This window comes from Hakea prostrata, chromosome 5 (genome assembly GCF_041222555.1).
Source record: "Hakea prostrata isolate BN-2017 chromosome 5, UWA_Hpros_2, whole genome shotgun sequence".
Taxonomy (NCBI): domain Eukaryota; kingdom Viridiplantae; phylum Streptophyta; class Magnoliopsida; order Proteales; family Proteaceae; genus Hakea; species Hakea prostrata.
Genome location: NC_142604.1, coordinates 34682436 through 34703742, shown reverse-complemented (window position 1 = coordinate 34703742; position 21307 = coordinate 34682436). Strand labels below are relative to the sequence as shown.

The following is a 21307-nucleotide window of genomic DNA, read 5'->3' as shown; positions in this document are numbered from 1 at the left end:
GATCACTTGCCTTCCAACTCCATCCAACTTTGACGGACATTCCAAAGTTGTCAAGCAAGCTCATTGGAGTCAAGCGTGGAGTTATTGAAGGCCATTGGAACTTTATTAGTGGTGCACATCATTTCTTGGGCATTCATTCCTCATTGCATCACATTCACACAAGGGGTAAAGTGTCACTCCCCTTGTTAGGTAATATCCTTCACTTCTTCAAATTGTATTCATTGTTCAATTTTACTCTAGGTTGATTAGATTTGGTAGAGGGTGCACTTGCCCTACTTAGAACAAAGATTGTAAAGGTTGTTCTCACCATAGTAAACATAGATTGTAAAGGGTTTGATCTCTACCCATTGTATTGAAAGAGAATCACTAGTGGAATACTCTCTTGAGGCCAAGAGAGGAGTGGAAGTAGACTTGCAAAGTCAAACCACTATAAAATACTTGTCTTGTGGGTTGATTGCATTTGTTAATTATCATTGAATTCTATAATTTACTTTATAGTGCAATTAAACCAAAAAATTAAGCAAGTCCACTAGTTGCAACCTATTCACCCCCCTTTAGGTTGCCTTAACAATTGGTATCAAAGTGGGAGCTCAAACTGAGATTGAAATCAATCTCTAAAAGAGTAAAAGATCATGGCATCATCATCCAACCAATACTCTTCAAGACCTGAAGGACTTAACACCTCTAGGCCTCCATATTTTGATGGAAAAGGATTTGCATAATGGAAAACTAGGTTTGAAGATTTTGTGTGTGCTATTGACATAGATGTTTGGGATATAATTACATGTAGACCAAGTAAGATTACCAAGTTTGATAAGGAATGGTAAAAAAATACCCAAACCAAGGACCGAATGGGATGGAACCAATGAGGTCAACCTTCCATCCCAAGCAAAACCACAAAGCCAAAATGTTTCTACAATGTGCCCTAAGTGAAAAGGTATATAATAGATGTGGTACTTGCAAGAATACTAAGGAAATTTACCAATGAAGGAACCAACCTAATAAAAAAGATGAATTTTGATGTTCACATGATTCAATGTGAAAACTTTAAGATGTTAGATGATAAGAATACAACTTCTTTGTTTACTAGATTCACTAACATTGTTAATAAGTTGCAGAGTCTTGGTAAGGATTTTGCTAATGAGGATGTGACAAGAAGAATCTTAAGAGCTCTTCCACAATCATGGAGACCCAAGAAGACCGCAATATAAGAAGTGAGAAATTTAGAAAATATCACACTTGATGAGCTCATGGGATCCCTACTTACACATGAGGCGGAGCTTGAGGAAGACAAGAGATATGAAGAAAGACACTCAAAAATAGACAAAGAATAAGTCAATTGCTCTTAAAAGCTCCACCAAAACGGATGATGAAAGTGAAGGAGAAGAAAACGACTCCGATAGTGATATAGCAATTATCACAAGGAAGTTCAAGAAATTTCTCTAAGGAAGAAAAGGAAGAAAAGGAAGATACCTACTCAAGGGACAAGGGTTCAAAGAATCAAAAAGTAAAAATCCCTCAAAAGGAAGAACCGCACCCTCCAACATTCAAGATGTCATTTGCTTTGAGTGTAGGAAACAAGGGTCACTTCAAAACCAAATGTCCAAACAAAGGAAAGAAGAAAGCCTACAAAGCCGAAGTCACCTACACTACAAGCGATGATGAGGAAGAAAATGAGGAATCCGATGAAGAGAAGATCAACTTAGCCTTGATGGCTAAATCGGATGAAGATCAAGACCTTGAGGTAAATTCTATATACGATAGTCTTGATTCCATTAATGATGAAAATGAAATAGATGACATTGATGAAGAAGATCACGTTAGTGGTTTTCAAGCTTTGTATAATTTAAGCAAGAAACTTGAAAGGAAAAATAAAGTCTTGAAAGGTGAAGTGTCCTCTCTTAGTGACACGGTAAATGATCTACGAGAGTACATTAAGAAAATATAAAAGGAAAACATTGATCTAAACAATGCCCTTGTGACATTCACAAATGGGCAAAAGAACTTGGATAATCTTCTAGGAACCCCCCAAAAGAGTTCTCAAAATAAAAAAGGACACGGATTCAATGGTGAAACCTCCACTCCTAAAAAGGGGAAGGAAGTTAGATTTGAAAAAGGAACTTCTAGCAAGAATCCTTCACCAAAACCCACAAATGTTCAAGGAAACATTCAAAGTAGAAACAAGACTCAACCTCAAATCAATAAAGGAAAAATTGGAAGAGGAAATTACCATTACCAAATGAAAGGACAAAATGAGAATAAAAAGAATGGACCAAAGAATAACCAAGGAACAAAAGGACCGATTTATTCTAATCAAGGTTATTCAAGAGGTAATGGAGGATATCAAAACCATTATAACCATAGATGGAAAAAACCACAAAATTACCAAAATGTCCAAAGCCAACAACATCACCAATTTTGGCCAAACCAAAATCAAATGATATTTGGTTATGATTGGCCATATCCTCACTATGCCCCGTATGAGCATCTACCTCAACCTCCATTTAGGCCATATATGCCATACCATCAAAGACCTAGAAGAAGCTAAAACCTCTATAAAAACACAAACCAAATCAATGGGCAAAGAAGTCAAAACTTCAAAGGACAAAGGAAACAAAAACCTCAAGTCCAAGAACCTTTTGACATTTGTGACCCAAGATTTCAAAGACCCAAGGGATATCAACCTTGTTAGTTGGTTCAACATGGAACCAACAAGATCTAACCAAGTTGGACCCATGTAGATGGGGGAACCAATGCATATCTTTTCTTTCTTATACAAGTTTGTTTGATGAACACCCAAAGAAGTGAATGATACATTGATAGCGGTTGTTCCAAACACATGATGTCAAATCCAAAGCTCTTCATAAAGCTTAAATCATATGATGGAAGATGTGTCACTTATGGAAACAATAGCAAAGGAAAGATAGTTAGCATTGGTCAAATTAACATTGGAGGTACTTCTATCTCAAATGTATATTTTGTTGATAAATTATCATATAACTTGCTTAGTGTAAGTCAATTGTGCAGTATAGGCTATAAAGTTACATTTGATGTTTCTTGTTGCCATGTGAAAGATATGAATCAAAATCTAATCATACAAGATATTAGGAGAGATAACATCATACTTGTGTCTTCAATGAATTTCCTAATATGACTTGTCTTATCTCACACGAAGAAACTCTTATTTGGCATAGAAAACTAGGTCACATTAATATGAAGTTAATTGATACCATTGCATCAAAGGACCTAGTTAGGAATGTTCTAAAAATAAAGTTTGATAAAAACTATTTTTGTGATGCATGCCAGAAAGGAAAACAAACCGAAGTATCTCATAAGTTCAAGAACATAGTCTCTACTAGTAGACCACTAAAACTTCTTCACATGGACTTATTTGGAACTATTCCCAAAGCTAGCCTTGGTGGTAAACACTATGCATTTGTCATTGTTGATGACTACTCAAGGTATACATGGACTCTATTTCTAAAATATAAAGATGATGCTTTTGAGGAATTCACCATTTTTCTTAGAAAAATTCAAAACAATAAAGGATACCTCATAACTACCATTTAAAGTTACAATGGGAGGGAATGTGACAACAACAACTATTTTGGAGAATTTTGTGATAAAGAATGTAAAACCCATAACTTTTCTACTCTTAGGACCCCCCAATCAAATGGACTGGTAGAAAGAATAAATAGATCACTCCAAGAAATGGCTAGAACCATGCTTGGTGAATTCTCATTGCCAAAGTATCTTTGGGTGGAAGCCACAAACACCGCTTGTTATGTCTTGAATCATGTTTTAATTAGAAAATTCTTAAACAAGACACCATATGAACTTTATCACAATAAAGTATCTAGGGTTGATCCATGCAAAATATTTGGATGTAAATGCACTATATTGAACACTAAGGACCCTAAGGAAAATTTTGATGAAAAATTTGATGAGGGAGTTTTCTTGGGATACTCCCAAAATAGTAGGGCATATAAAGTACTAAATAAAAAAACCTTAGTTGTGGAAGAATCAATAAATGTCAAATGTGATGTATCTCTACCTAAAGATAAATATAAACCTCTAATTGATGAAGATGATGATGGGAGAGTTGAACTTGTCATTAGAGAAAAAGTGAATAACTTATCTGTAGAAGAACCTAGAAATGATCCCAAAGATAGTGGGACCTCATCTCAAGAATTACCTAAGGTGGTAGTTCCATAGAAAGACCATCCCCTTGAACAAGTCATAGGTGACTTAGGTCAAGGAATCCAAACTAGATCAAGAACTCGAAGTTTCTACAATTATGTTGCATTTTTGTCAACTATAGATGTCACATCCACCCAGCCGGTACCTTATCTGGCATACTCGAGTGTGTGATCCACAGCCCTGAAGATTAGTATCGAGGAAACCAACCTCCCACATTTACCATAGTATGATCACGAACAAGAGATAATCAATGTTATATTAAATTAACAGAGAGATCGAAATAAGATTCAAAGAAAAACAACATAATCAGAGTGCGAAAATAATGATACCAATATAATAACCAATGTAGAGTGTAGCGGAAAATCACTCCACATAACACAGTGGAATAGTAGATTGAAAGTCAAAAGAAATATTACAATCGATTCCCAAAAATGAAAGGAATTGAAAAGAAGTAATCAAAACTAAACTAAGGTCTTTTCTACCTTATAAATACAACTTCTAAAAGTAAAAGTCTCAGAATCCACATAACGCATAACAAGCATGTGAGTACGACTAATCCTGATGCGATATGTCTTCACCCATGAATTCCTCAATTTCATAGTCACCGTAGCCACCAATTTGGGAGTAGTATGCGTCATTTGTTTGTGCTTCATAGTATTGGCCTTCATAGTCGTCAGTACCTGCAAGGATAATCTAACAAAGATATTTGCAAAAATGGGTGAGTTCAATAGAGCTCAGCAAGGTAGGTTATAACCACAATAACATAGTAAAACATGATTTCAAAACATACACGATGCAAGATGATATGAAATAGACAATGTATGTATGAATCTAACTCTATGTATGCTGGTCTCTATTGGCAGACGTGCTTTAAGTCATAGCACCATACTCCTCTGGGTAGGTCTCAAATCACTCTCCATCAACCATCTCGGTATCTTGGGTTTTCCAGATGTAATTGGGTCTTGCCTCTATCACATCCACCTAGGTGGTACCCTATCTAACATACCTGAGTGTGTGATCCACAGCCTCGAAGATCAGTATCGAGGAAATCAACCTCCTACATTCACAATAATATAATCAAGAGCAAGACTAAATCAAGGTTAACAATATTAATTGAGAGATTAGAACAATATAAAAAAATAACATCAAAGTGAGGAAATGATACCAATATAATAAATCAAAATGTAGAGTGAGGCGGAATATCACTCCATAGATACAGCGGAAATCTAGGTCAAATGTCAAAAGGAAGATTACAACCGTTTCCAAAAGAAAGAAAAGAAGTAATCTAACTAAACTAGGGGTTTCATCTACTTTATAAAGAATGTCTTCATAAACGTAAACTTTAGAAACTAAGCATTTCGGCCGCTTCCACTCCAAGATAGGGCTAATCTTGGTACGCAACATGATCACACAAGGGATCTTCACCGTAATCTTCGTAACTGCAAGAACCTTGAGTGAAGTATGCTCCATTGGTTTGCGCTTCATCATACTGGCCGTCATAGTCGTCAATACATATAAAATAATCTAACAAATATATTTGCAAAAAGGAGTGAGTTCAAAAGAACTCAGCAAGGCAAGTTATTCCATAGCAACTTAGTAAAGCATGATAATCACAACTAGCAGATGCAATATGATATGAAACAGACAATGCATGTATGAATCTAACTCTAAGTATCCTGGTCTCTAAAGGCATACATGGTATAAGTCACAACACCGTACTCCTTTGGGTCTGGTCCAAATCACTCTCTTTCGGTTGGTAATGGGTCTTGCATCCCTCACGACATTCCATGGCTAGGGTTTAGGTCACCACTCTCTCACGCCACTATTTGGTATGAGTACCGGCGCATGTCAAGGTCAAGCCTAGCCCAATGCAAGTCTTCTACTTAGTTATATGAACTTAGATCTAGATACGTCCATTCCTCGCCCCGGTTGATGCTTTCCGGTATCCTTCTCGCTAGAGTCAGCGTATCATATGGCTACAACCAACTCGGACTACGGACTCATTGACCCTATTGGTCATCCACAAATAGTAAACGGGAAGCTCTCATGTCCTCTCACAGGTCGGTTACCGGTCTTGAACGCCCATGAGCCCAAGTTTACTAGATGCGACCCTACCAATGAATGGCCCCCACAATGTGATTTCTGTCCTCTCATGGGTTGGTTACCGGTCTTGGGTGCCCATAAATCCCCATTGCTACCATGGGTTCTTGGTCTCAATACCCTTCCGAATCGGGTCTGAGATAACAGGGACATCCTAGCCAAACACTGCTAGACAAGCCATAGGTATGAAAACCAAGAATCCGAGAAAGCATCAAAGGGCACCATAGGGAGATGTCCCATACCATTCCCACTAATGTCCAAGGACAAAAATGTCTAAAAGACATTCCCCAATCCCAAATCATACCTAATCATTCACATTCCAATTCAGTCATAACATACACAACTGATATCTCATCATATAGAAAAATACATAAAGACATGATCAATTGAATAAGTATCATACATGAGTAAGTATCCATTCATGATCAAGTAAATAAAAGAAATATAAGAATAAGGTCCTACTGTACTTACATCAGTCATATCATAATTAGAAAATATGATAATAGTAGCAAATCTATGAGTTTCCCAAATTAGAAACTAAGATTCACACAATCTAAGTTAATATGGATACAACTGTCCTTACCTTGATTAGCTTTGAAGATTATCCAGGTGAACAATAGAATGGATCCAAAGTTAGCACACAAACCCTAAACAAGCATTACACAATCATTAGGAAACAACCCTAAAAGAATAGACATCAAATGAATCAAGACGGACAAAGAAATCCATTGCTGTCATCCTAGGAAGCTTGGTTGGGTCAATTGGTCCAGTCAATCCAGGCAGTCAACCCAATGAACAGTATGCAGCAGAAATATGATTTTTGATCCAAAACTCATTCTACAAGATTCAAAACACTACGAAACTTGGAGGGAATCTATAAAATAGTAATCTAAGACTAACTAGCATAGATTAGACACCAAAAAATGATCAAAACCAATACTTACTAATTTGGAAACATGACTTTCTAATGTGGTAAAATCATAGTTTTCAATGAAAAGAAGCTATGAACTCAAGAGAAGAACTAGAGATGATAAGATCTCATTCTAGTAAATTGAAAATAGTAGGTTAGGGAAAAAAATAATCATGAAGATGTATCTATCATACTAGAGAAATCAAATCAAAAGTATGATCATAGCTTCATGAAGAAATCATAAGAATCATGGCTAAGATCAAGTATGAAAATCATAGCACCATAAGAATGAATGGAGATTGTAGAAAAGATAATTGCAAGGATGCAGTATCTTCTTCATAATCTTAGTACGGAGAATAGATCATAGCAAGAGTAGACCAATATCAAGTAAGAGAGATTACTAACCTTTGTTAGTGAACAAGAGATGAGGAACTTGAGAATTTGCAAGAGTTCTTCACCAACACCAAGGAGAGGCTTTGAGAGGAGTTCTCCACGATCTCTAGGGGTTTTAGAAACACAAAGTTCTATTATATATAGCATCAAAAACCTAAACAGAGGATCTTAGATAGATTCTATCACTGTGGGTCAATTGGCCAAGTCAACCCAAGTAGTCGACCCAGGCTGTCCGCAAGCCTAATTCAGGGAAATGAAGGTCCAACTCTCATCAAATTCAAATGGGCTTCTCACAACTCAACCTATAACTCACTTAGTATAGAGAAATGCTTTCAAACCATGTCTAACCAAGCTTTAAGCTCATCAACCATGCTTCTCTTCATTAAGGTGTAGTCTCTTTTCCAATTCCATCAAAGTCTCGAAGTATGGGACACCATCATCAATCTCCATGGGTTCTGGGTCAAACACCATGTCTTCCACTGATATGGTCCATAGTTGACTTCCACTTCTACTTTGGGTCTTCGGACTTACAAACAATTGAGTTTCCGGGTTAAGGTTAGGGCCGGGTTTATCAGCATCCCTCATGGACATTCCTTTGTTGGGGTTTAGGTCACCGCTCTCTCACATCACCATTGGTCTGAGTATTGGCGCATGTCAAGGTTAAACATAGCCAAATGCAAGTCTTCTACTTAGTTATATCAAGTCAGAGTCAGATACTTTCATTCCTCGCCTCTTGCAATCCTTTCCGGTATCCTTCTCACTAGAGTCAGCGTATCTTATGGCTACAACCAACTCGGACTATGGACTCATCAACCCTTTTGGTCATCCACAAACAATAAACGAGAAGCTCTTATGTCCTCTCACTGGTTGGATACCGGTCTTGAGCGCCCATGAGCCCAAGTCTATTACTTGCAACACCACCAAGGATGGCCCCTCACAATGTGATCCATGTTTTCTCATGGGTTGGTTACCAGTCTTGAGCACCCACAAAACCACATTGCTGCCATGGGTTACTAGGTCTCAATACCCATCCGAATCGGGTCTGATATAATAGGGACATCCTAGCCAAACACCGCTAGACAAGCCCTATGTATGACAACCAATAATACAGGAAAGTGTCAAAGGGCACCATAGGAAATGTCCCATACCACTTCCATTGATGTCCAAGGACAAAAACGTCAAAAGGACATTCCCCAATCCTAAATCATACCTAAGCAATCACATTCCCAATTCAGTCATAACATACACAACTAATACTCCAACATATAGAAAGATAGATATATAAACATGATCAATTGAATAAGAAAATTACATGAATAAGACCTAATGTACTTAAAGTACTTACAACAGTAATATCATAATAAGAAAATGGAAGAATAGCAGTAAACTCATGCAATTCTCAAATTAGAAACTAAGATTCATGCAATCTAGGTTATTATGGAAACAACCGTCCTTACCTTAATTAGCTTCAAAGAAATTTTGGAGATCAAAGAGAATAGGTCCAAGGTTAGCAAACAAACATAGAAACATCATTAGGAATAAGCCCTAGAAGATTAGAGGTCAAACGGATCAAATTGGATGAAGAAATCCCATACGGTCAGCTTTGGCAGCTTGGTTGGCAACTTGGTCCAATCGACCAAGTGACCAAGCATAAATCAGAATTTTGATTCGAAACTCATCTTTTTGGATTTTGAACACTCCGAAAAGTCAAGGACAACTCTAGGAGAGTAATCTAAGATCAACTAGCATAGCTTAGACGACAACCATGATCAAAATCATAACTTTCTAATTTGATCAAAACAAGGATTTTTATAGAAAACAATCCATAGATCAATGGAGCAATTAGAGAGAACAAGGTTTCACTCTAGATGAATATCAACAGTAGATCAGAGATAAGAACTAACGTGAGAATGAATCTATCATGCTAGAGAAATCAAAACAATTAGATTAATCATGCTTTCATGAAGGTTCATGAAGATTCATTGGAATGATCTCCTCTAAAAATCAAATACGGAGATCATAGCATCATTGGAATGAATGGAGATTCATTAACAACTTTAGAGATTGTAGAAGAGGCGTTTGCAAGGATGCAATATCATCTTCATAATCACAATAAGGAGATCAGATCATAGTAAAAGTAAATCAATTAGAAGATTAAGAGATTACTAACCTTAATGATGAACAAAAGATGAAGAACTTTGAGAATTTGCAAGAGTCCTTCAACAACACCAAGGAGAGGCTTTGAGAGAGGTTCTTCACATTTTCTAGAGGTTTTAGAAACAAAAGGGGCTAAGAAATATGAAGTCCTATTAAATAGAGCATCAAATCCCTAATCAGAAGATCTTACACAGATCCTGTTAGTAGTTGGTCAATTGGTTGGTCAATTGGCCCAGTCGACCAAGCAATTGACCAAGGCTGACAGCAAGCCCAAGTAAGGGACTTCAAGGAGCAAACCTCTTTAAATTCATGTGGGCTTCTCCCAACTCAATAAATGACTCACCTAGCATAGAGGAATGCCTTCAAACCATGTCCAACTAGACTTTAGGTCCATCAACCAAGCTCTTCTTCATCAAGGTGCAGCTTCTTCTCCAACACTGCCAAAGCTTCCAAATATGGAGCACCATCATCAATTTCCATCGGTTCCGATTCAAACACCATGTTTTCCACTGAGATGGCCCATAGTTGCCTTCTTCCTTCTCTTTGGGTCTTCGGACCTACAAACAACAGGATTCCCGGGTTAAGGTTAGGGCTGGATTTCACATTCTCCCCCCCTTAAAAGAAATTTTGTCCTCGAGATTGAAAGCATACTTGGTTCCAAAAAGATGAGGAAATTTCTCCTTCATGTCTACTTCCTTCTCCCAAGAAGCTTCTTTAGGGGTGTGATTCTTCCACAGAATCTTTACCAAAGGGATGGTACGATTCCGCAACTATTTGTCCTTCTTGTCTAGGATTTCAGCTAGCTCTTCATTGTAAGAAAGATCAGCACTAAGTCCTTCAGGTGCTTGTTGTAGTATGCGTTATGGATTCTCTATGTATTGCCAAAGCATCGATACATGAAACACATTATGAACTCCAGCAAGAGACGGAGGTAAGGCCAAACAGTATGCGACGGGTCCAACCTTCTCAAGAATTTCATAAGGTCCAATGAAGCAAGGGCTAAGCTTTCCTTTCACATTGAATATCATCACACCTTTCATAGGTGACACTTTCAAGAAAACTTTCTCCCCAACTTGAAATTCCAAGTCGGTCCTTCTCTTATCTGCATAAGATTTTTGCCTTGACTGAGCAGACTTAATCTTTTCTCTTATCATATCCACCATTGCACTTGTAGCTTCAATCATTTTCGGACCTAACACTTTTCTTTCACCGGTCTCTGTCCAATACAAAGGTGTCCTACAAGTGTTTCCTACAAAGCTTTGAATGGAGCCATGCCTATTGTTGCTTGATAACTGTTATTATAGGCAAACTCAACCAAAGCTAAGTGTTCATCATAGTTGCCACCCATATCCACAACACAAGACCTAAGCATATCTTCCAAAATCTGAATTGTTTGCTCAGATTGTCCATTAAACTGTGGATGATGAGCCGTACTCAAATTTAACTTGGGTTCCAAAAGCTTTCGCAAACTATTCCAAAACCTGGAGGTGAATCTAGGATCTCTACCATAAACAATACTCACAGGCACTCTGTGTAGACGAACCACATTGTCCACATAAAGCCTAGCTAGCTTATCCATAGTATGAGTGATCTTCATAGCGATAGAATGGGCTAATTTGGTCAACCTATCAACAATTACCCATACCGTATCACTACCTTTACTTGTCCGAGGCAAGCTAGTCACGAAAGTCCATAGTAATGTCTTCCCACTTCCATTTAGGAATAGGAAGGGCCTGCAGAAGTCCAGATGGCTGTTGTCAAACGGACTTCACACGCTGACAAGTTTCACACTTGGCCACAAAATCTTCAATATTGCCTTCAAACCAATCCATCAAAAATGTTCTCTTAGATCCTTGTACATCTTGGTGCTTCCTGGGTGTACTGTAAATATTGATTGGTATACTTCTTTCAAAATCTCTTTATTAATTTCATCAATAGTTGGCACACAAAACCTTCCTTTAAACAACAGAGCACCATCCATAGACATACCGAAATTAGGATCCGACTCAGGATTCGAAGAAATCTTCTCAATCTTCTTCAATTCCTGATTAGAAGCTTGCAGAGCAACAATTCTGTCTCTAAGGGTGGATCTTGCCGTCATGGGAGAAAAAATAAATTCCGAACCTTCAAGAACAATTTCCAATCCAAGTTTCGAAATCGAAAATAGCAACGGTTGACTCAAAGCATTCAAATCCAACTCTTTTCTTTTACTTTTCCTGCTAAGAGCTTCAGCAACCACATTTGCTTTACAAGGGTGATACTAAATGTCACAGTCATAGTCAGAGACCAATTCTAACCATATTCTTTTGTCTCATATTTAATTCCTTTTGGGTAAAGAAGTACTTCAAACTTTTATGATCTGTGAAAATAGCAATTTTCTCACCATTTAGGTAATGTCTCCAAATCTTCAAAGCGAAGACAACTGCAGCAAGCTCTAAATCATTAGTGGGGTAATTCCATATTGCATCAAAACACAACCCAAACCAATCTTTGACACATCAGTGTAGACTCTCAAACCACCGGAATCATCATGTATAGTCAAAATCGGGGCACTTGTCAATCTATCCTTCAACTCTTGAAAATTCTTCTCAAAAGCGTTGGTCCAAACAAACTTCTCTTCTTTTCTAGTTAGCTTTGTCATAGGGGCAGCCAACCTAGAAAAATTCTCAATAAATCTCTTGTCGTATCCCGCCATACTTAGAAAACTTCTTATTTATGTCACGATCTTCGGTCTTTCGCAGTCGGCAACTACTTTTTCCTTCTCAGGATCAACATGAATACCTTCAGCTGAAACCACATGGTTGAGAAATACTACCCTTGAGAGCCAAAAGTCACACTTGCTAAACTTAGCGTAAAGCTTCTTTTCTCTCAACCTTTGCAAAGTGAAACTAAGATGTCTCACGTGCTCTTCTTCACTCTTCGAGTAAATCAAGAAGTCATCAATGAAGACGATTACAAACTTGTCAAGAACATCATGAAAAATTTGATTCATAAGATCCATAAAAACAATAAGAGCATTTTTCAAACCAAAGTGCATAACTCTAAACTCATAGTGACCATATCTCGTTCTGAAGGCTGTCTTGAAAATATGACTAGACTTCACCTTAAGTAGGTAATATCCAGATCTTAAGTCAATCTTGGAGAACACGGCTGCACCTTTCAACTAATTGAAGAGGTCATCAATCCTGGGCAGCGGATATCTATTCTTAATGGTCAACTTGTTCAACTCCCGGTAATCCGATCTGCTTACAAAAAAAGAAAATGGGTCCCTTGGTCCAATTGGAGTCACTGCCATTGGAGGCTTCTGAATCACCGGTCTAGGATTTCACATTCACTGGCCTACTAATTGGAACATTTACTGCTTGTTTGTTCCCACTAAACTGATTATGCTAGCTGGCCTGTGTATGTCTAGAACTCTGGTCTACATTCATAGTATGAAAAGCAGGAGTAGGATAGGGTGTAGGTCTAGTGAATAACCTTTCTGTCCGATCAACAAATCCAGGATTTCTAGGCTGCCATAGCTTGTGAACACGAGAACTTTCTTTCTCAGTCTCTTCCAGTTTCTTTGAATTTTGAACCATCTAGGCATAGCTCTCAATAGGGAGGATAGTGAGGTATGCTTTGATTGCAGGCCGCAAACCCTTGAAGAATTTCTTTGCCTTAGCATGGTCAGGTCTCATAGAATCAGGGGCAAAGAAGAAGAGTTCTTCAAACTTCTGCTAGTAATTTAGTATAGACATGGATCCTTGCATAAGAGCCATAAATTCAGCTTCCTTGGCATCTTTTACAACTTCAACAGAGGTTCAACACCATGCAGTGGACACATCAATTCACTGCAGATTTACTAGTTTATCTAGAGCTAGTGAGGTTGTTCTTTAGAAACCTATCATCATTTGACGAGGGTATCATCAAGGATCATCTTCAGCTGGTTGTAAAGAGTTAGGTCCAGGAGACATGGATTAGATTCTCCACTTGCACACTGGCAGAGATTTTCTGAGTACCTTACTATCCACATGCGTGCGTATGGATACCCACGAGTTCTTCTTCCATACGAGCTTCACGAGATCTATGCAACTCTTTGGGATGACACTAGGTGTATCAGTCCATGGACTAGTGCTAGGTGTATCGGTCTTGAAGGCATCTATTTACATGTCAACCTCTATAGGTGATCAAATTATAAATCCTGAATTTGGAGTACTACTCTTGTAAGTTGACCTCAAAATCATACTTTTCATGAAGAGAATCTATATAATTACAAGAAGGGTGGTAAAAAGATAATCGTAGTTGTACGGATTGAATTCTTGGGCTAGTTATGAGTATAAATTGTAACTTGAGATCTTAGTATCGAAAGAATTTTTGAGCAAAAATCATGGTGGTAAGACTATAAGCGCCTCCCAAACTCTCCTTGTGTTGAGGACTTTAACATGGTTTTCTGCCTTGTAATTTGATCTATTATGGGGCTTTACAGTTCTATCCATTAATGTATAGGTAATAATTTATGCAAGGTGTGGAATTTGTTCATCATTCTAGGGTAGTTGCTATTAGCCGACTCCCTAGTCAGATGTGGGGGCATATGTGTATGTTAGAACGACACGGCCTATGTTTACATAAATAATTTTACCAAGGATATACATTCAATCCAAATAATGCCCAACAATGGACAACATAAACACATAACCTAAGGCCGTGGAATATGTTGATGTTAAAGGAGGTGCATGTGGGACAAGGTACTCAACTTTGATGCCGAATATTAGGTAGTTCGTTAACATAAGTTTTTTAATATTCTTTTTTTAATAAAAAAATTTTATTTTTTATTTTTTAAGGATAAACTCCTGTTTATATAGAAGAACAAGAGACACCTACTAAGGGTTATCTCCAAAGGATATGACTTAGCTAACCATGTCTTTACCTTCAGGCTTATTTTTTATCCTGTCAAACTTGTTTTTCCAAAATACGTTTATTGATATTTAGGTGTTTACTAGGGAATAACATCAACTCTAATCCTTCATTATGAAGACTATAAAATATTTTAAATTGCATGGCTAAAAAACCAGTTTAAAATTCCAATAGTGTATAATTGAGAACTTACAATTATTTATCAAGCAAAATGACTTTCGAATTGAAGGCAATATACCATTCCCCCCCCCCCCTTTTTCTTTTGTTGGAATATTGTAATGACAATTTGGCATACATAGAGATGCGCAGTATACTTGGTAGAATATCTGATTAAATTAGAGCATGAAATTTGACAAATGGCTAACCCTATAACGTTTTCACTCTTTCAGTGGTTGGAATAGCCACAAAATCTATCATTTTTTTTTTTTTCAAATTCTCTCATGTGGTTTCCTAGTTATCTCACAAAGGCTCAAAGAAGTTCACTTTGTCTCGAACTTGGGATTCCTTTGGTAAAGTCAGCCATGCTTCCTTGGATGTTGCTGCAATCAAGATTGTTAGAAAGATATCCTCATAATAGCTTGTTATAGTAGGTAGAGAGCTTTTGCATTTTCTTTAATTAAATTTTCCTACAGCTTTGCTACTTCATCAAGATCAGCAAAACTTCTTCTACAAGCTCCCAAAGGTCCTGCACTTTGAAAAGAGTCTTCGTCTTCACACTACAAAATTGGTACCTTTTCCGCTGAACAGGAGAATCGGCAACTATGATGATTAAAAGACTATTTTCTGCCATGATTACTCAACCTCCTCTATTTCTCATCTTCTTCTTCTTTTTTTGGTTTTACCTCTCATTTAGGCAGAGATCCACCATAGCACTCAAATTCCATTTAGTCTTTCTTCTCCTCATTTCTATTATCTTCTTTGCCCAATCTATTGGTGAGTTTTCTCTCTCTGTCTCTCTCTTTTTTTTTTTTTTGGGTTTACAAGATTTTTTTTTCTTCTTAACATGAAACTTATGATGCAGACATCAAACCAAACATTGCTTATCCCGATGATGATAGTGACTATAAGAGGTATCTTGGGTCATGCAAAACTACATTTGATTGTGCAAGAATTTGTAATGCAAACCGCCTTACACGTGGTCCATGCATCCCACATGGAGGAAAGTTAACTTGTTGTTGCCTTTGAATTTGCCCAAAGAAGTTGATGTGTGTGTGTGTGAGAGACAGGTTCAGGATAAAACTTGTAATGTTTACTATCTCATGAATGGAATAAAACTATGAAACCATTGAAAAAAGTATTGTTCATTTGAGGTTTATCTTTGAAGGATTGCCAATTGGAATGAGTGACCAGACACTCTAGAGCAATAAAAAATCAAATCGTGATTCGATTTGGATTTATATAAACCAGTAACTCAGCTCTTAGGTTTTAATTCTAGGTCATGACTCATGAGACTAATTGCATCTGGTGGATTCTTAGTTAACTTGCAAAGGGTTCAAAGTAGTTCTCATTATCTCAGTCTTTGTGGCAGTCTCTACCCCACATTATTGTACATGATTCTTTTTAACTCTTATAGAATTACTCTAGAGAACCTTATATAATTTTCCTCTAGACCAGAAAAAATTTCAGTGTCATGAAGGCATCTATTTACATGTCAACCTCTGTAGGTAGAAGTTGCAACCAAACGAACCACCGATCGATGAGGTTGAGTCACACCTTGAGTGCTGTCTTTTTAAGGTAATTGATGCACCCTACTACCAAAGGTTCTTCGCACCACCACCTCCAAGATAAAGCAACCTCCAACTAGAAGATGAGGTAGTTCTTCTATTCCCTTCAAGGAGCCAAAAGCTAGAGCACAACACTTAGACAAATTCAAGAAAGAAATTAACTTTGTAAACCAAATTATGCAAGTGTGAGGAGTGTCTCACTAGCCCACCACATGCAAGGAAAGGTTGGGTTTATATAGGCCCAAACCTCACCTTACACCCCTTAGGATTCTTAAGGCAATGAATTGGATTTAATCCATTCAATAACCTTAACCCCACTCATGGTAATGGCCATGAATGGTCATGAAGTTGAAATAAGAATTGATGGTCAAGAGTTAGAATTGAAGTAAATTTCACCCTTCAAGTAACCCCACCACACCACCATGATCAAGACCATTAAGACCCATGACCAATGTCATGAAGAGCCTTATAACCAAGGTCATGAAGGGCCTCCTTTACACATGGTGCCTCATTACCACCCTTACCTCATGGGTCCCACACACTAACAAATAATTAAACAAAAGAAATGCAAAAACTAATTTTGAAACTTAATATAGATTTTTAATAAAAAAAACTAACATGTTTGGAATTTTGGGGTATGAATCATGCAATTTTACACGTCAAGAGGTCCGCTCAAATTCTCAAATGCGAAAATGGGTCTGATCTAGAGCATGATGGGCTAGAGATGTGATTATGGGCCAACTCTGAAGTAATTAAGAGATAAAAAAGATAAATTTGATCTACGGCTGAGATTATAAATTATCAGTCAAATCTACAGAGATATTATTGAGAGAGTCCAAATGGAGAAAGAGTCCTTGCATACCTCAATATCATATTTTCTATTTGTGATTTTATTAAAAAAAGAAAAAGAGGAAAAAGAATTATATTCAGATAAGGAAGAAGTAAAATTCCCGTTTTTGAATGTCTCTGTTCAATTTCGATCAAGCCCTTCATCGAACAGTCATCCGGTGTCCGATCAAGTTAATTTTTGGAGGAGAGCTTCAAGACTTCTTGATCATCAAGTCCAATGGTGGAATTATGCAGTTGATCTCTCTAAGTCAGTCTGATTAATACGTCAAAACCCTAATTGGTTGAGTCAGATAGAAACCCTGAGTTTGATTCAAATTCTTTCAAGATTCATATCCCATGTAAACTCTATAAAAGGAGAGCATACTCCATCAAGGGAGAACGTGTTTCAGAGCTTAGTAAAAGCACTCTTTCTTCTCTCTTCAGTTTATTTAGGCTTTCTCTAGTTTTCTTTGCTTGCATTTGTGAGATTTAAATTTATAGATTGAATGTTTAGGTTTAATTTTCTATCTAATGCAATTCAAGTTCAAGTTTCAAGTTCAAGATTCAAGTTTTAAGATTCGTTTTTCTCTAGGTCTAGCAATTGCAGATCTAGATCATTCTAGATCTAAATTTGGTTGTTAGGGTTGGTTGAGATTCGCATCGTTTGTTCAATTCGCAAGTAAGTAATCTTCTTCAATAATCTTCTCTCCTCCCTCCATTCCCACTTCTATCTACCCCTCCATATTCTTAATTTAGGATTTACGTACTATCAACATTTATTTATATTTCTCCCTTCCCCTGGGTCCTTGATCAGAGATGCCTACAATCGTGCATCTCTTTGGTTAAGGTTTCCCTTTCATTTTATTGCTTTGATTATTTGTTTTCTGCAGTTTCTTTTTTCTAATATCCATTCCCCCGATTGGTGGACTGTAAGCTACAGGAAAGGGTCCACAGTTAAAGTCATTATAATTATTCTCCCCTTCCCTAGATCCAGAGCTGACACTCGGATCACTTCCTTTTTATTTTTATTTATTTATTATTCGCATTTTTTTTTTTTGCATTTATTAATTATGCGTTGATTATGTTTGCTTTAATTTTCATTTCAATTCAATAGCGTAGGACCGTTTGTTTAGTTTAATTAAGTAATTAATAAATGTTTAATCATTGCACTATCGCATTATCATTAGCATTATCATTAAGTAGTTAATTCTAAAGTGACATATCTCCTTGAGATCGATCCGTTAGCTACATGATACCGTGCGCTTGCGGTTACTTTTAATTTCACAAACAAGTTTTTGGCGGTGTTGCGGGGAGATATTAGTCCATTTTTTTCATTCTTAGGTAAATCGAAGTGTGTTTAAAAAAAAAAATCAAATGTATTATTGTTAACTTGAGTAGAAACAAAAACGTATAGTAATTCCACTTTACTACAGAATCCCTAGGATTCGATAGTAGGTGGCTCCAAAGACTATACGGATTCTCTTGCTAAACCTTATACAGCGCTCAGCTATACGGCAACCTTACGGGTTTGGAATCATTGTTTCAATCTTTGTGGTGGGAAATTCACTACTTTCCCTTTTGTTTTCTTCTTTAGGTACTTTATTATAATTAAAAATAAAAATAAATAAAACACTCATTCTTTCAGAAGAGCCATTAATTGCATTAGGTGGTTAGTGCATGTGTGTTTGCCAGGGGATGAACCAAGATTCAATAGTGGGGGGGGGGGGGGGGCGAATAATAAAAGTATAGATTGGGGAAGCACCAATGCTTTTTCACCACACATATTGTGTTGGCCCTTATAAGACCCATTAGGGTCCCACCTATGAATTATTTTATTATATTAAGAAATACCCCTATATATATTTTTTGGGGCCCACAGACAAAAATAGATAAATTATTAATAATGGTATTTTTTCAACAAGATATAAGTAAATTAAACCATCAGTTAAAAAAAATTATAAAATAAAATAAAATATAAAATCAAAAAAATTTGAAAAAAATTTGCAAACAAAAAATAATTTTAGGTAAGAGATGCAAACCAATGGTAGTAAGTTACCTTACAATTATAGACATTTTATTTACAATATAAAATCAAATAATAAAAATTGCAAAAGAAATACAAAAAAAAAAAAAAAGAATATAAAATCAAATAAAGAATAACATAAAAAAATAAATAAAAGAGAAAAAATAAATAAATTGAAAAAGAGAAAGAGAACCTAACTGTGTAGAAGATTTTTTCTCAAATTTTCCTTAATCTGCACTTATAGAATAAATAAAATGAAAAAAACCGAAGAGAATAAATAAGAAGAAAAGAAGATATATGAGAGAATAAATAGGGATTGAGGAGTTAATTTCCATTAGAAATGACATTTTGAATATTTAATAATATATTTTTTTCAAAAATTTTCCTTAACCCAGGTTTATAGAAGGAGAATATATAGGAAGAAAAGATGTGAGAGAGAAGAGAGAGGAGAATTAATCGGAATTGAGGAGTTAGTTTCCATTAGAAATGGCATTTTGAATATTTAATAATAAATTTTTTTCAAAAATTTCCCTTAACCCACGTTTATAGAAGGAGAATAAATAGGAAGAAAAGACGTGAGAGAGAAGAGAGGAGAGAATAAATAGGGATTGAGGATTTATTATTTAAATAGGGATTACATTTATACCCATTAATTTACCTTTAAAATTTGTTTTCAAATTGGGGGGGGGGGGCAAATAGTGATATTTCACATGTGAGAAGAGAAAAAAGCTGGAAAATGAAGGAAATTAATATAAAAAATTAAAAAGCTAAGCAAATAATAAAAAAAATTTAAAAATCCGGGGGGGGGGCATGGCCCCCCGGCCCCTTAGTGGGTCCGCCCCTAGTGTCTAGACTCGTGATTCCACAAATAGAATTGTCCGAGTGTCTACCTTGACCATGGAAGACCTACCTCCACCTCCTCCCCCTAAGAGTCTTAGAGATAGATTTTATCCAACTCGATCTGCACACCCTCCTATATACGTTTACCTGATGTGAGAGGTAATAATTTTGAACTTAAATCTCATTATCTGTTTATGTTATCCCAATGTCATGGGTTACCTGATCAAGATGCATATTTGTTCATTAGGGAGTTTGAGGAGGTTTGTGTCCTTATGAAAGTGCAACAACTCACTGATGATGCCGTAAGACTATGGTATATTACATTTGCAGTAAAAGGATCAAGTCAAAAAGTGGCTTATAGTTTACCTCGGGATAGCATTACCACATGGGAACAATTCACTGTCCTATTCTTCAAGAAATTCTTTCCTTTCTCCAAGACAAATAAAATAAGAAATGACATTCTTCAATTTTGTCAGAAATCCAATGAGTCATTTGCTAAGGTCATGGAGAGGTTTCAAAGCCTTCTCCAAGAATGCCCTCACCATGGTATAGAATTATGGAATTTATGCCAAATAATTTATGAGGGTATCGATTATCAACAAAGCAACTTTTAGAATCTATAGGCCCCACAAAATTTACATCATTCAATGATGATTTCGAAACTTAGGAATTTCTTTTAGACCTATAGAACTAGAGAATGGGAGTCAACCCAAGAATCTGAAAGGACTAGTAAGGGATATTTTGTTGATAGCCAAGTTCTTAAGGAAGCACAAATAGATAGTATTTTGAAAAAATTAGAGACTTTGGTAGTTAAAGCTGCACCACCACCACCAAGTCAAGTACATTTTATTGACAAATCTATTGCTATGTGTGCATGGTGTCAATCTCCTACACATGTAATTGAGGAATGCCCAAGCTATTCTGGAGGCCAACATGAAAATGTCAGTGCAATGTTTCCAAACTCGTAAAGTAACATGTACTATCTTGGGTGGAAGAATCATCCTAACTTTATATGGTCTCAAGGGCAAAACCAAAATGGATTAAACAATTATTCCAAATAAAATCATTTTGGTGCCCCTCAAAAACAAAGTGCCCAATTTTCGCATAGTCAAAATGTCCAGTTCCCTCAAGTCCCTAATTTTCTGAATGTCAATTTAGCTAGGCCTACCAATCCACCTATTGTGCCTCATATGCCTCTCATTGCACAAAATCAATCATCATCTGGTTTCAATAGAG

General features: G+C 36.6%; 1 non-coding gene across 1 annotated transcript; it reads right to left on the bottom strand.

Annotated features, from left to right (window-relative positions):
• Window positions 1–20514: 20514 nt before the first annotated feature.
• Window positions 20515–20621, bottom strand: LOC149015866 (small nucleolar RNA R71). Its single transcript, XR_016173793.1, has one exon. It is a non-coding gene; the product is annotated as a small nucleolar RNA R71 (small nucleolar RNA).
• Window positions 20622–21307: the final 686 nt, after the last annotated feature.